We start from the raw sequence: 15,841 nt of genomic DNA, 5'->3' as shown, positions 1-15,841 counted from the left end.
ACAGTGCAACATACACTTCAGTAAACATACACACAAGCGGTTGATCATTTAAAGTCACCAGGGCACCTGAAAAAAGTCTTGGGGAGGGAGAATGTGCAAATTTCCCACAAACTGAGTGGAGGTTGAACCCACTTCAAATGGCACAGCCCAGGTGTGACACCATGCCAACATGTTCAGTGAAGGAAAAATTTGCATTGTTATCATTGTTTTTTTTTTTTTTCCGCGTTAAAGTTAAGGCATAATACATACGCATGGTGTATCACTGTTCCGTTGTGATCATTTCCATGTTACGTGTATTTAACAGTTAAATTAAGTGTATGCATAGTCTAAATAGCATAGTATACATATACAAACACACACACACACACACACACACACACAGGTATAGTATAGTACATAGTATATCTAATATAATATATACTGTAAATATGGCATAAATATAGTGTATTTAACAGTTAAATAAAAGTAAATGTAAGATTAAAAAAAGGGTTGAGCAAGTGGATAGAGAAACAGTATTGTGGACTAATTAAATAATCTCCATTTTTATGTTGTGTTATGACAACCTTTTAACAATTGATGTCATTGTGTGCATTTCTATGGGATGTGGTGATATTTCATTGTAAATGGTTGTTAATTTTAGGGCACAGGAATGAATCAAGATTTTTACCGTTGAAATTACTTCACGTCAACGGAGCATTTTCAGGTGTGCATTACCTTCATAAGGTGGAGGGAGACTGTATATGAGACGTAGGCATACATACAGTATGTGGCACTTATTGGTTTAGCACTGAATCACTTCACCCAGACTTTACAATATCAGGTGGGGTCTGCTAATAAATCATGGCCCCATATTTCCTTATGAATATATTGTACATATACACCTTATAGAGTATTATTAATCGTGAAATTTGTAAGATGTCATACTGCACAATATTTTGTACGTATTTCATTCTTTAACAGAAACAATATTTCTGTTCAGTCTGATTTCAGTTTATAGCCCCTAAAATTTGTGTGAGAAAAATATTTTGCTGTCTCCTTTTTCAGATTTTAAGAGATTCATACATTATGCCAAAACTTTTTTTTTTAAGAATATCCACTGTTCATCCACTGTTTTTTTGTCCACAAGAATTTGTCCAGATCCACTGGGAAAGTGATTTGTACTACACAAATGAATGGGTGTGCCTGACAAATCTCTTACATCAATTAACAGGGTGCTTTGCATACAGGTTGCTTACATAATTTACATAATTACTATGCACCACTCAAACTGCTAATGTAATAAATTATATCCTTCTAAAGCAAAAATAAATATAGATTGTAAGCAGTCTTTCATCATGTCACCACCTTGTAGATACCTGACATTTATTCCTACACAATACTTTGTCTTCCGGAATGATCAGTAAATATTTGCATAGTCATTATAACATTTGAAGTGTGCTTAATGAGTACTTAATGTCCAAATCCGGTAAGATGTTTCCCCACCTGACTGATGTTCATGACATTGAACCAAATCTCTTAAATTAATATTGTCTGATAAATTTATAATGAGGAAAGCCTCCCAGGTGGCACTAATTTTCATATTTTTATCCTGATAAAAACGAAGGAAATATGTAAACAAAAAAATCATGGCTGCCCACTGAGTATATTACAAAAAAAAAAAAAAAGAAAATGTAGGCTGACACAACATGCATAATATAGTAAGAATAATTACAGAACAATTTAGGATAGCACCTTTCAAATATTTGTACAGAAAAGTTCTTTATCTGCATAATAGAGTATAAATTGTTCTGTTTTTTTTTTTTTATTTGTTTTTCTGAATGTATTAATGGGCTATGACATATGCTGTATTTTCATTCATATATTAACTTAAACATATATATTCATTTTTCATGGGTTTCAGCCTCTGCCATTTTGTAATAATAGCGTGACAACATTAGTTCGACCTAATGAATCGATTCAATGACCACAGTGAAGGTCTTTTTTTCCACACGGTTTTCGTTTTTTTTTTTTTTTTGCTCTTTTTTATTTCAGTATTGCATTCTGCAGTTCTTCTTTCTAAGATCCATAGTGCTTCTGCTTGAAAAAGGATCAAATAGTTTGAATTTTATGTCAAAGTGAGGATACTTCTACAAATCAGATTAATTACAAATATAAAACACAAAGTAACGGAGTGTTTAAGTGTTTGCCTGTTTCCCACCGTACCCACCAGAAAGCCACGGTTGGTTCGGAGGTACCTTCCGTGTTCTTTCATCGGTCGACTGCTTCATAGGTCCACAGTGACACAAGTCCAGGTACCGCATCGCTTCCAGAAGCCAGGCTTTCCATCTCCGTTCAGTTCTCCCGCAGCCAACCCCGGGAGGGAGCGCTTCCCCGCACCGTCTCTTGCCTCTGAAAGCAGTGGTGAGATTTCAAGTGTGTTGGGGTCCGTGTGGCCGTGTGTGTTGAAACCCAGCCTTTGGAGCGCAACGTGCTCTCCGCCACCGACGGTTCAGCGCCACGACCCCGAAGAGCGGCGCAATAAACGCAGTCCCCACAATTGCACCGCAGCCTTCCGTTTCCGTCACCTCGGGCGACTCAGACAGACAGGGGTTCGGTCGGCCCTAGGCTAAGCGAGCCTTTTACGATAATTAACTTATTGTGCTGAAACAGTCGAGCGCTTTTCATGCCACGGGAAATGAGTTAAATATCTGAATGAACGGAAGTGTTTTTCATCTGTGAAAAAGGGGAATTTCTCAGGTTTTGCCCACACATTAAGGCCAAGAACTGAGAGTGATTGTAGCCCTGCTTTAATGCCATTCGAAAATAATGTGCGGCAGGTCCACGGGGGTGTGGACATTGGGGGACGGGTGATGAATGATTCAAGAGCACAATGTTTCGAGGGGGTGTTGACTTTTCACCTTCCTTCGACTTATTCCCACCACTCCCCCCCCATCCAGGTGACTGCCCTCCCTCATCTTAATTGATTGCCTTGCACCTTGGCGTGACTCCACATCCACCCCCACCTCCACAATGCTTGTAATCCTCCTGGACTCTATCTTTCTAATCTGGCTCCGATGCTGCCCAACTCCCCAGGCACTTCGTGTGCTGTTGGTCACTCTCTCCGAGCTCTCGGCAAATGCGTGACGTCTGGCGGCAGCAGAGCCCTACTGAGAATGAGGCGGAGCTACGGCCGGAGTACCTGCAAGGAGAGAGAGATAAAGGGGAGGTGGTGGGAAGGGAGAAGGGTGGGAGCCAGCAGGGCAGACGTTTATGGAGAGCTGGCCAATCAGAGCTCCCCTCCTGGGCTGCAGCAGCCGGGCGGGATGGGGATGGGAGCGGGATGGGGGAGGGCAGCCAGGATCGTGCGGAAGGACTGTGGCGGATCGAGCTCTCGGCTTCGCACCGGGATGCCGGCGTGGCAGCAGGGCATCGGCGGGGGAGCCGTGCGCGACGTTACAGACGGACGAGGTGAGGGGCCCGTCGATTGCCGCGTTCCCTGTCGCGCATCCTGGTCGTGCTCGTTCGGGGACACATGTGCGACACCATGTGGCTGCGCTGACACATCCGGAGGCTGCTTTCTGCTCATTCACACTTGGCAACAGTCGTGTTCTGGAGCTGACGGACACCGGCCCCTTCCACACGGTCCGCGTCTCGTGAAGAGCTTTGCGTCGCTGGAGCCTTGTGAGAGGGTGTACCAGGCTGGAGTGCTGCCATCTGCAAAGAGGCAGGAAAGACAGGCTGGTGTTTATCGTAAGTGTGCCTCTCTGGGCACCAGACCCCCCCACCCCCAGTCTCTCTTCAGCGCCCCGGCACTGTGCCTTGGTCGGAGCGCCCTGTGACTCCTGTATAAAGCAGGCTGATGGAATTTTGTTGCTGAGAATGTGTGTCTCTTACTTCATTTTCCCCTCTATTACCTATTCCGAGAATTCTGGAAGGGAGTGCGTCTTTGTGCGTGGCTCTGAGTCTGATTTAGCACATCCTCTTTGCTTTCAAATTTTGCACTGGACATTGCCTGGTTGCTTTGCTGTATGAACTCTGTGTGTGTGTGTTGGTATGAGAGAGAGAGAGAGAGAGAGAGAGAGAGAGAGAGAGAGAGAGAGAGAGAGAGAGAGAGAGAGAGAGAACATCCATAGACTGCCAGCTGATGTTCAGTTTTGGTTTGTTAAACTAAGAGGAAAAGTAGGGCTCCACTCTCGCTATGCTCGTAGGTGAATGAATATAGTTTGATCTTTGCTTCAAAAGAGTCTTTCAGGCTATTTGTTTCAGTAACTTCAGGATTTTTTATTTTTTCTCCCCCCAAATCTTGCCTATGAGTAAATGATTCAGTTTTAAATGGAAAAGCAAAAAATGCAACTGAGGTAGAACTGTCTCAGAGGGTCATCAAGCAGGACCACATCACCACATTTCTCTCGTCCATCAGCCCACGTCACCAACCACACACAATCTCACCCTCCCCTGGGCCATCGCGCTGCTGTCAGAGGCGGGTGCCAGACACAGTCAAATGGGATTTATTCATTGTGGAGATTTTTGCTGCACGAGATGGCCAACAGCTGCCGCTGTCATATGGGTTGGGTGCTTGGGAAGAGGTAGAAGAAGAACGGAAGTGAGTAATAAATGACAAGTTAATGGAAGACTGATTCTGAAACTTCCAGACAGATTGTCTGGCACAATCACAGTTTGTTAATATGTATGTTTGTATATTCATGTACACAGCGCTGCTTGAAAGTATATGAACCCTACAGGGATGGTCATTATTCTTGTGTAAAATATTAAAATAAACATGTAAATGATTATGATGGTGACGCGGGGGGTTCGGCCGGTGCCTGCTCTGTGGTGGGGCTGGGGTTCGAGCCCTGAATGGGGTGTGCTGTGACGGACTGCTGTTCTGTCTTGGGTGTGTCCCCTCGGCCCTATACCCTGTGTTGCTGGGATAGGCTCTGGTTCACTGTGACCCCACTCAGGACAAGCGGTTGTTGACAATGGACGGATGATCATGATTTACACACCTGACTCTGTTAACCTACTTGGTTTAACCAGTGCAACTTAGGCTTTACTTATTTTTGCTCCTACACTACTTCCATTTTTCTATGAGACACGATTTCCTCAAAACAGCATATGCAACTGGTCTTTACACATCTAATATGTCATATGATAAAAGTGATTCTCATAAAATAATGATTTTGTTGGAAAACTAATGGACACAAGGGGTTCACATACTTTCATGCAGCACTGTACACATCAACATTCAAGAGGGCATTTAGAGGCTCTATAGTGCCTACTTACATTTTTTTAGCAGACACTTTTCTCCAAGGCGACTTCCAATGAACTCTATGTAGTGTTATCAGCCTACACACCTTGTTCACCACAGTGATTTACACTGCTAGATACACTACTTACACTGGGTCACTCATCCATACATCAGTGGAACACACACACTCCCTCTATCACTCACACACTATGGGGGAAACCTGAACGGCATGTCTTTGGAGTGTGGGTGGAAACCAGAGCACCTAGAGGAAATCCACGGAGACAACATGCAAACTCCACACAGACTGAGTGGGGATCAAACCCACGTCCTCTCGCCCCACCCCGGCACTGTGAGATAGCAGCACTACTCGCTGTGCCACGGTGCCACCCTAAGCTATTAATATTTGAAGAATTACTTTTGGGGCAATAACTCACTTATTATATACACTTTTTAAGTGAATTTCTACAGCAGAAAAAGCAATTTACATCAATTACTGCGTTCAAGAATGCAGCAGCACAACTCCCAGGGGCCTTTGCTGACTGCAAGGTCTGCTGTCGGTATCTACATAAATTTCAAGAAGCAGCGGTATGTTTGACTGAAATTGTCCACAGCTAATGATTTTCCTTTTAATGCATGTACGGGGCTTGATAAACTTTATCAGGCATATGTTATCACGTCGACATTGACTCAGAACCCCCTGGCCCCTGTTCTGTACTGCGTTGCTGAATTTCCCGCTCAGCTGTCGGTTATTTGGTCGCCTACATTCAGCAGTGCAGCGTGTATCTACCTGCTATGGTCATTCTGCTATACAAGCAGAACCAGGAGTGCAGCCAGGCTCATTTGAGTCCACAAAAGGCCAGGTCTCCAATCTATGTGATGGACCACCCCAGTAGCGAAGCTCGTCAAGTCTAATCTGCCCCAACGACAAGCTGAAATCCAGGCCAGTTCACAGTGCAGTTTCAATCTGCCATGAGAGTCCTTCAGGCTAGAAGACACTTCAAATAAGGAGGAAATATCTCATTTGTTAAAAAGGCAAAGCTTCATTTGTGGTCTACCAAATGGATCACCGCAGAATCTATAGGATGAAGTGCAGTTTAATTTTTATACATAATGGCTCCACACTGCGGATTTCTCCACCATTAAGTGCACACATTATATTATTTACCCCAAAAAGCTTGAAAGCATTGTATATTAACTTATTGCCATGAATTGCTATTCTAACTGATGCAATTCGATATGATGATGTTGCTCAGAAGTCCAACAAAAGGCTTCTTTCTGGACCTTGAGCCTCTGATATTCTGGCCACAATCCATGACCATCACACCACCCATTGATCCAGGCTGCATCTGAAATATTGTTGTAATTAGATGTTAAAGCATTTTCCCATGATGCCTATCTCATTCATCTTTTTAATTTTCTGAGATTGCATTTATGTGTTTAGCTGACACTTCTCCCCAAAGCAACTTACAGTGTTAGAGTAATTTACCCATTTATACAGCAGGGTGATTTATACTGGAGCAATTTAGGGTAAGTACCTTGCTCAAATGTACTACAGGTGGAGGTGGGAGTTGAACCTGCAACTTTGGGGTCCAAAAGCAGTAATGCAAACCACTACAGTACCAGATGTCCTGTCGAGTGGGTTTACTGATACTGTTTGAAAAAGACTCAGCAAGAAGGATACATAATATAAAAGTGTAACAACTGAATTTTGTTTTGTTCTTAGTTGAAGATTATTCAACTAGTAACCCCAACCCACCCCTTGCTGTTTCTTACGTGCAGCACCTTCTATATTGATGCTGAACAGTTTCTTCCACCAGGCTGATGGCAGACCCATTAGCAGCTGGTTTCAGCTGGCAGCTGACGTATACCAGAGAGGTGCCTGAACTGCAGAAATAGCGCCAGTGAACACCCAGCTGTGTCCAGCCGGGCTGATACACACATCGGGGTGTGTAGGACGCGCTGAGTAAAAAACCTGCAACGTAAATACTTCTGTATTAGTGACGTCAACAACGTAGGAGGACACGAGCTTGGAATTCCTATTGTACCTCGTTTTACTGAAGCGCTGCAGTTCAGACATTCGAACAGCGTTCTGTAGGAAGGCACGCTGTGAGCGTCACTGGGGAATGTAGCCTTGTAAGTGTGTGACCATGCTGCATGGTGTCTTCTATATTTTCGATGGTTCTATAATTCGTGTTTTATACAGATTCTTAATGGTAACTCTTAAGGTACAGCACGCTCGCTGGACCTCCTGGACTCCTTTAAGGCCGTTCCCTGTATTGCCGCCTTCCGTTGTCGTTCGCTAGATGTTATTTGCTATGACTGGTGACTACCGAGTCATGAGTAGGCTGCGGTTTACACTAGACAGATGTGCCATTTTTATTTCAGAAGCTTTGTGGTTTTCCAGGTCCACGGCATCTTCTCAGGATATGACACCTGAGGGGCCGGAGCTTGTGGGGGGGGGGGGGGGGGGGGAACCCACCTAAGAGTTTAAATGAAAGATGAGCCGGCAACAGTCAACAATTTATTATTGATGCTAAATGAAACGATTCTCAGCCCCTGTTGGCAGAGAGGCGTAAACTAAGACACTTATGCTAATCGGCTGTTTGCCTCTGCACTGGGTGGTGCCAAAACTGGCGCTTTGCATGGGTCGGAAAGAACTTCCTCCCTGAAGCTTGTTCACACCTTGCTGGGACTCCAGTTGACTGCATGCGGGATGGGCCGGCTGGAGTGAGCGATGGAGGGGTTCATTCGGAAACAGACGGACGCTTTGCACAGCCAGTTGGTGTACATTACTGGCTGTGGGAGGTGAAGGTCCACGGAAAAACTAGAACTCTAGTGAGAGGCGGCCAAGATCAGAGGAATGTCTTAGGGGAAGCGGAGACCTCGTGGAATGACCTCGGCATCACACATGGAGGGAAGAAAAGGGCAGATACACAGGGAGGACACCCTCTCTGTCTTCAGATGCTTTGGAAAACCCACAGCAGCAAAGGAGCTTGTATGGGATTCCAATAAATCCATATTGTACTCACAGTAGAGCACTGCATCAGTACCTCGCTGGTGCTTGGTATCAGCAGGGAATCATAATGCAATATGCTGTTGGATAATTGAAAAATGTGATTGATTGTTTGCTTGTTTGCCTATCTATCTATCTATCTATCTATCTATCTATCTATCTATCTGTTCTACTAGTGAATCAGTTTGGTTTACAATCTTCTTTTTTTTTTTTTTTTTGTATTTCTTTTAATGAAAGCACTGAAAACTCCCTAAAGATCTTTGAAGTGTCCTGAAATAGGACTTCTGGGAAAAAAAAAATGGTTACTGAGAAAGGTAATGATGGGTTCCAATTGCATGGTGAAATACATAGTGTAATACTGAATTAAATCCCAGTTCTCCAAAGGAAGTATACTGGAGAAAAAAAAAAAGAAGAAAAAAAAGATCGTTTGTCCGCCTACATTTTTTTTCTAACGTCAGATCCATTCCACAGCACTTAAGCATCACTGCATCCGTGCAGACATCCTCAGCTCATTTCGGCAATAGATGTTATGAGAGCACGTCATTTAACTCTGACTAAAGGATCTTGTCACCCGTCTGCCAAAGCTGGTTCTTCTTCCAATGCATCATTAGCCCATCAGAAGAAAATGGCAGTCATTTACCGATGTTTCTTTGTTCCTCTGTAATCTTATTCCAGTGATTTCATTTCACAAGGGTGATCTGGAATAATACCCTTGCCGTTTCTTCGTTCCCCGAGGATGTTTTGATTTGAAAACAGATAAATTAAACCATATTTATAATTGCTTCTTTGCTCAGCAGATGCTTCCATTGAATTCAAATTACATTGCTTTAAAAAAATACGCAGAAAATGTTATTTACTAAAGCAAAACAGGACGTACACGTTACAAAAGGGTTGGAAAACTCCTTCCGAAGTGGAATTTGAAGCAATTATTTATTATATTAGAGAATGCTTCGGTCACGAGATGCCCTTGTGCAGATGCGCTTGGCATTGTAGGGGTTAATTAAATAGATGTATAAGTTGAAGGCTCCCGATTGAAAGCCTTGGACGAACACGCTGATTCTCAACTCAGCTTGGTATAAGTTCTTTTATTTTAAAAGTTTTCTATTGTGACTTCAGGGAAACGTCAGTTATTCTGTGGTAAATTAAACTGTTTTGCAGGATTGCTGTTCTTTCCCCACTTTTTTTGAACCAAAACCTTTGACAAGTTTTTAATTTGCACCGACATGCTTTGGTTAATTTGAAAGTCACTTACCTTTCTGCCGTCGTGCTTTTTCAGAGCGAGTAATTGATGTTGGGTAGAACTTGCTGGAATTAGAAAGAGTAAAAACGTTTCTCCGCACATGTCTAAGGGTTCAGGGGAGAACATGAGTTCGTTGCTTGGTGATGAAACTGCCATTAGAGTTTTTATTTATTTTTTTTTTTTTAAAGCTGTGGTGTTACCATGCATTTGCATATGCTGTAGTCATTTAGTAGACACTTTTCTCAAAAGCAATGTACATGGGTGGCACAGCGAGTAGCGCTGCTGTCTCACAGTACCTGGCTGGTATAAGAGGGCATGGGTTCAATCCCTGCTCAGTTTGTGTGGAGTCTGCATGTTCTCCCCATGTCTGCATGGGTGCTCTGGTTTCCTCCCACAGTCCAAAGACATGCTGTTCAAGTTCACCCATAGTGTGTGAGCGACAGAGAGAGAGAGTGTGTGTGTGTGTGTGTGTGTGTGTGTGTGTGTGTGTGTGTGTGTGTTCCACTGATGTATGGATGAGTGATCCCGTGTAAGTAGTGTATCTAGCAGTCTAAGTCACCATGGTGAATAAGGTATGTGGGCTCATTACACTACATAGAGTTCAGTGGAGGTTGCTTTGGAGAAAAGTGTCTGCTAAATAAATAAATGTAAATGTACATCTCAGACAAAATGCAATGTGCAAATCACATTAGCTCAAGGAGAGACATAGATACAGATGTGTGATTCATAAGTACAGTTACTTTGTTTCCTTCCACCATGTGAACCAATGTTCATCACACAAGTAGTTGCAAAAAACTTTATCAGAATATCCATGATTCCTGATCACCGTCCTAGTAATATTTATATAAACATTTACGTTACATTGCAATTGTAGCTGTGTAAAGGTTTTTCCGGCATGATCTTAAAGTTATAGTTCATGAACATTTACACATCACATGAACTTAAGAGATGATGGACAAAGCGAGTCTGGAAGATGTGAGTTTTAAAACCATTTTTAAACAATACTATGTTGCTGTTATGGCATCTAAAAAGGAGCACAATGTGCTTTCTCTGCTTGTCTGAATTAATTTATTTGTTTCCAGAGTCCTCACTCACTCGCTGACCAGACGTTCTGACAACCCACCTCTGCGCTTTGCAGTTTTTGCAGTTTCTCGCATAGTAATAGCACCTCAATCTAGTTGGGAAGAAAATGTTATTACTGCATTTGTCATGTCGGAACAGCGTGGAGTTATGCAAGCGGCAGTCATGCGATGGGTAGGATCACATGTTTACTGGTGGTCTTGAGCAGCTTCCGCAGCCTCTGCAGAGAACTGCCAAGTGATGTGTCACCGGAGACGTTGTCGAAAGAACATCTTCGGAAGTCCCAGAAATGTGGTTTTCTTGGCGAGTGAAGTGGAGGGGGTTCTTAATGATTTCCCAAAACTGCAGAAAGTGGAAAGAAAAAAAATCACCTTTCGGTCATTAGCAGCAGTTTTACGCCCCATAATCCACGTTTGATGCTGTCATACTAAAGAGAAAGTGCTTGGGTGGGTGTGGGGGGATCCACAATGATATCCCTGAAGAATGAAGAGGAGGGTTAGGATGTGTTACTGACTCACTGGTGAGCGACAGGATCTTGTCTCACCCTGCAATGTGACATTTTGAAGTTTCGAGAGGCACAGTGTGAGGGTGTCTGAGGGGGCTGTCTGCTCCTTCATGTCTCATAGTGTGCTCACGCAGTCCACTGCTCCATCCTATAAAAAGCACGTGGAGATGCAGGCATGGCAGAAAAACAAAAAGAAAAGGAAAAAAAAAAAAAGACAGCGATATGTGGTTGCCGTTGCACGCTTCCAGTGGTCTCCATACCTGTCAGCTCGTGTAGCCAATGCGAAAGCTGCAGGACAAAAGGATGCGAGATGGAAAAAGGCGCAGAATCTCTAACGCAGTGTGGAAACTAAGCTGCTCTCTGTGCTTAATGTGCTTTAAAAAAGGGGGTCGCTGCCAACCTGAGCGCGATCCAAACAGTTTGGCAGCCCGTGTGCTCGATATCGCCCTTGCGCTGAGCTTATATTGCCACCCTGCTGTTTCTGCGCTTTTAAGAAATAGTCCATATGTGTTGTTCCGTCGGCTAGTTGGGGGCAAAACAGCTCAGCCGCGCAGCCAAAGTACAGCCATTATGCCACGTAACGTAAGGGAGAGAAACGCTCATTAGTTTTTGCTGGGTAAAATTTAAAAAAAAAAAAAAAGTCAGCATTTAGTGGTGTTTATGAAAAGAGAATCTTGTTTCAGGTTATTTATCAATTTTTTGTGTTCTATAGTTATTTCTGACACGTAAGGTACCTCGGTCTGGTACAGTCATATTGAGTCACCCATTTACAATAATATTACTTGATGTCATAACAACTTGCAAACATCTGAGCGACAGTACGTAAGGGGGAGTTCTTGAAGAGTCAGTCAGCGAAGGGAATGGGGTCTCTACTGACTGCTGGAAGTACAGTAAATATTCTGCATTAACGTTGCATTTTACGATATTAGCCGCACAACAGCAGTATTCCACATGGAATGAGAATCCGCCACAGCCCCCCCCCCCCAAAACCCCAACCCCACAGACAGATGCTTTAGTTACAGTAGGAGAGCTTGTAGGGTAGTGGTTAGTGCTACTGCCTTTGGATCCAAAGGTTGTGGCTCTGAATCCCACCTCTAGCTACTTACCCTGAAATGCTGCAGTAAAAATTACCCAGCTGTATAAATGGGTAAATAATTGGAACCTTAACACTGTTAGTTGCTTTGGAGGAAAATATGAGCTAAATGGATAAATGTAGTTCCTTCAAGTGGCTCAGTCTAAACAATTGTCTGCATCTTTGTATATCAGCAGCTGTCAGACTGGTGAGCGGAACGGATCTGGTGCGACAGAGCAGCTCATTTCATTTTCATTCTGAATGCAGCCGACTTGATTTTTGTGACACGACCAAATTACACTGAAGATGTTCTGCTCATATCAGTATGAGAAGTTATTGCCTGTTGGCTCTGCTTTAACTGACAATTCTTGAACAACACTGCTGTACTAGCAACCTGGAAAACGCTCGACTGATGCGCTACTGCAAATGTACACTTCCCCTAAAAATGTACGAAGACGCCATAAAAATTACAGACGGAAGGTTATATAAATACAGCCTTGCTTGAAAGTATGTGAACCCCATAGGGACTGCCATTATTCCTGGGTACAATATTAAAATGAAAACATAATGAATAGTAGATTATGATTTACACCCCGATTCTTCTTACCTACTTGGTTTAACCAGTGCAACTTGGACTTCACTTACTTCTGCACCTGTGCTACTTTGCAACATGTGGAATTGGTCATTACACACCTCTTATGTCAGATGAGAAAAACTGATTCTCATGAAAAATCCATTTTTGTGGTAAAACTAAGAGACACAAGAGATTTGCAGAATTTCAAGCAGCATTGTATACACACATTAAGTACATTAAAACATTATAATCCTATACATGAATATTAATTGAGAAATAATTTAAGCTGGAAAATATGTGTACAGCTCTGTAAGAAGAATTTTAAGATGACATTATATGTACTATTTTCTTGTCAGATTACAAAGCCTGGAACGTTTTAATAATTCTTATACCTAGAAGTGATTCTGCAGCAATGTTCTGTTGATGGTCGCCCACAGGTACGGGCAATAGTTCATCGGATAAGACGATATTCTGTTGAAATTTTGAAATGGATATCAACATTCTGCTGAAAATTCCTGAGTGCCCCCTTCCAGTCATTACGTTTTAATGAGTCATATATACGGTGCAGGAGCCTCGAAGCAGAAGCGATTACACGATACCTTTTTTTGTACCTCGATGCAAAAGTAATGCATACACACTTATTTATTCATAACCCCTAAGAGCTGGCCGGGGCCGCTAAGCAGAGCTGGAGTGTATGACGGGTTAGAAAACTTTGTTGTCCCTTCTAATTTGGCAGGTAAACAAGCAGCAGTGAAAGAGCCCGAGGCTTGGAAGTGGATCAGTTGTGACCGGGCCGTTGATGGACAGATGGCATATTCAGTGAGGATCATTGTGTGTGTGTGTGTGTGTGTGTGTGTGTGTGTGTGTGTCTGTGTATGGGGGGGGGGGGTGAAGATTTTGGCCAAAAACAAATCAAGGGAGCAGTTACCGCATGGGGCCTAATTACCCTTAAGTGCTCAGGGGCTGGGCTGCTACAGCTTGCCTTTGAGGACGGTTAAAGCACTGAGAGAGATGGCAAACTCTTTAGTCTCCATGTCTGTGTGGAAAGAAGCCCCAGGTTTATTTATATTTTCAAGTTTTTTTTTTTTTTTTTTGTGGGGTGACTCAGCATATGCTCTTCTCTGAATTAATAGCTAGTTAACAGCGGTTAAAGACAACCTCGGACCAGCATGCGTCACCAACCAGCTGGTCTCGACACAGACTCGACACACAGCTTCGTGGTAAATCAAAACTACACACACACTGAAAGACTTCAGTGTTATACCCTAAATGTTATTGGCAGAACGCACGTTTGTCCACGCTCTGAATCTGCCAGCGTTTAAGATATTATTGAGATTTCTTTAATTTCATAAAATCTAAATTACCAATGAGCCTGTTCAAAACTCCTACTTTTTCTCTGACTGAAGGCAGATTTCAGAGATAAGAACTGACAGAAAAGAAAAAAAAAAGTTGCCAGTACAGTAGAGTCTCCTAATCTGCAACTAAAATTTGCTCTGCAAATGTGTGGGTGAGACAACATCTATCCAAAAGCTGGATGGAGGGCCTTATCACTCCTAAGGATGTCAAGTGAAATTGTCCTGGGAACAGAATGGAGAATGATATGTAAATATGCTCTTTAAATATGCTCGGTTGAGCTAAGTTTCATAATTAACTCCATTTTGGATATCATGTACTTACTTTTAATCTCCTCGTGAAAAGCTGAACTAGCAGCAAAAGGCATCGATTCTTAGGGCTGAAATTTCCCCACTAAAATGCAATGAGGTTGAGTTAATTCTGCCAATTTGTTGCTTTGCTGATTTGTTCTTCTTTTTTTGTTTTTTGTCTAAAGGGGAAAGAGCTACTGCAAGACTTTTCAGGTCTGTGCCTTTTACTGCGATGGCACCTTAAGACCTGATGGTGCAACATCATGATTGTTCCGGATCTTTCTTAAGGCATCATTAATTTTCATATAGCTTCATTATTCTTCTTTTTTTTTGTCTCTGTCAAAACTCCCTTTGAAACTCTTGATGATCCAGAGTAGAGCAGCAAGCTGAATGACTGAAGATGGAGTTGCTTTAAAGCAATCTTAAAAAATGGAGGTGGCTCCCCATGGGAAGGCCCCATTCCTCCCTCCTGTTGGTTCAGGGGTCTGGGAGGTACTAGAATGTGTTTGTCCCGCGTTTCTTACATGGGCCTCCAAAATTAATAGCAGGACATCGTGCACTGGGGACTCAGAAATGTTAGCCACAGGAGACAGGACGTGAACTCTGGGTGCCTTTCTTTTCCTCGTACTCCCTGTCCTTTTCAACACCACACGGATCAGCCAGGGTTGCAAAAACTTTTTATTCCATTGTGTAAGAGAATAAAATAAGTATATTTAACAAAACAGATTTCCCTGCTCTGTTTTCCATCTTTCTCTTTGTTTCTCCATCATCTTTCCTTTCTTGGTCTTGCATCATTCCTCTTGTGGATGGTGAGAAGAGGCAGAACTTGGAGTGTCTGAGTGACTAAAACAGCTTTATGGTCAAAATGAAGACTATGCAGATTTTCCAAATCGAATGTCAAATGACTGGGCATTTTTGCATAAATCTATCTATCTATCTATCTTGGAATCTGAGTGTAAAGGTCGGAAAGTTCTGGGAATGAACACTTTGGCCAGTTGAATTTCTCTTTACATATAAATAAACATGGCACATATTTATTCACGTTTTTTTCCGTTGAGATTTTGCTACAACTGATTTTTTTTTTTTTTCTTTTAAACATGAGGATAATGATAAATGGTACACAAATGCTTTGGTCTTTGTTCATTTGTTTGTGTTTGCCTGTGGCAAAGTTCAAAGAAAACAGAAGCAGTGACACTGATGTAGATATAGGTAGAAATAGATATTGGCTATTTTAGATAGAAACAGGTAATAGATATTTTTATACAAACACATCCAAGTGTAATGCACATGTTACCTAACCCTAACTCCACCTTGAAAAGAAGAATAGAGTTTGACAGTGGCTTTTTACACTTTCCACAGTAAGATGCCAACTTCATTGGCTTCCTTTAGTATCCTTTATTCTCTTTCTCGTCCTTATTATAAAATATCACTTAACGGTCCATTTGTGATGTTCGTCAAGCGTTCAGCATCCCCTGAGCATCATTGGA

This window comes from Scleropages formosus, chromosome 19 (genome assembly GCF_900964775.1).
Source record: "Scleropages formosus chromosome 19, fSclFor1.1, whole genome shotgun sequence".
In the NCBI taxonomy this organism is placed as follows: domain Eukaryota; kingdom Metazoa; phylum Chordata; class Actinopteri; order Osteoglossiformes; family Osteoglossidae; genus Scleropages; species Scleropages formosus.
The sequence above is the reverse complement of the archived record's forward strand: the minus strand, read 5'-3'. Positions refer to the sequence as shown.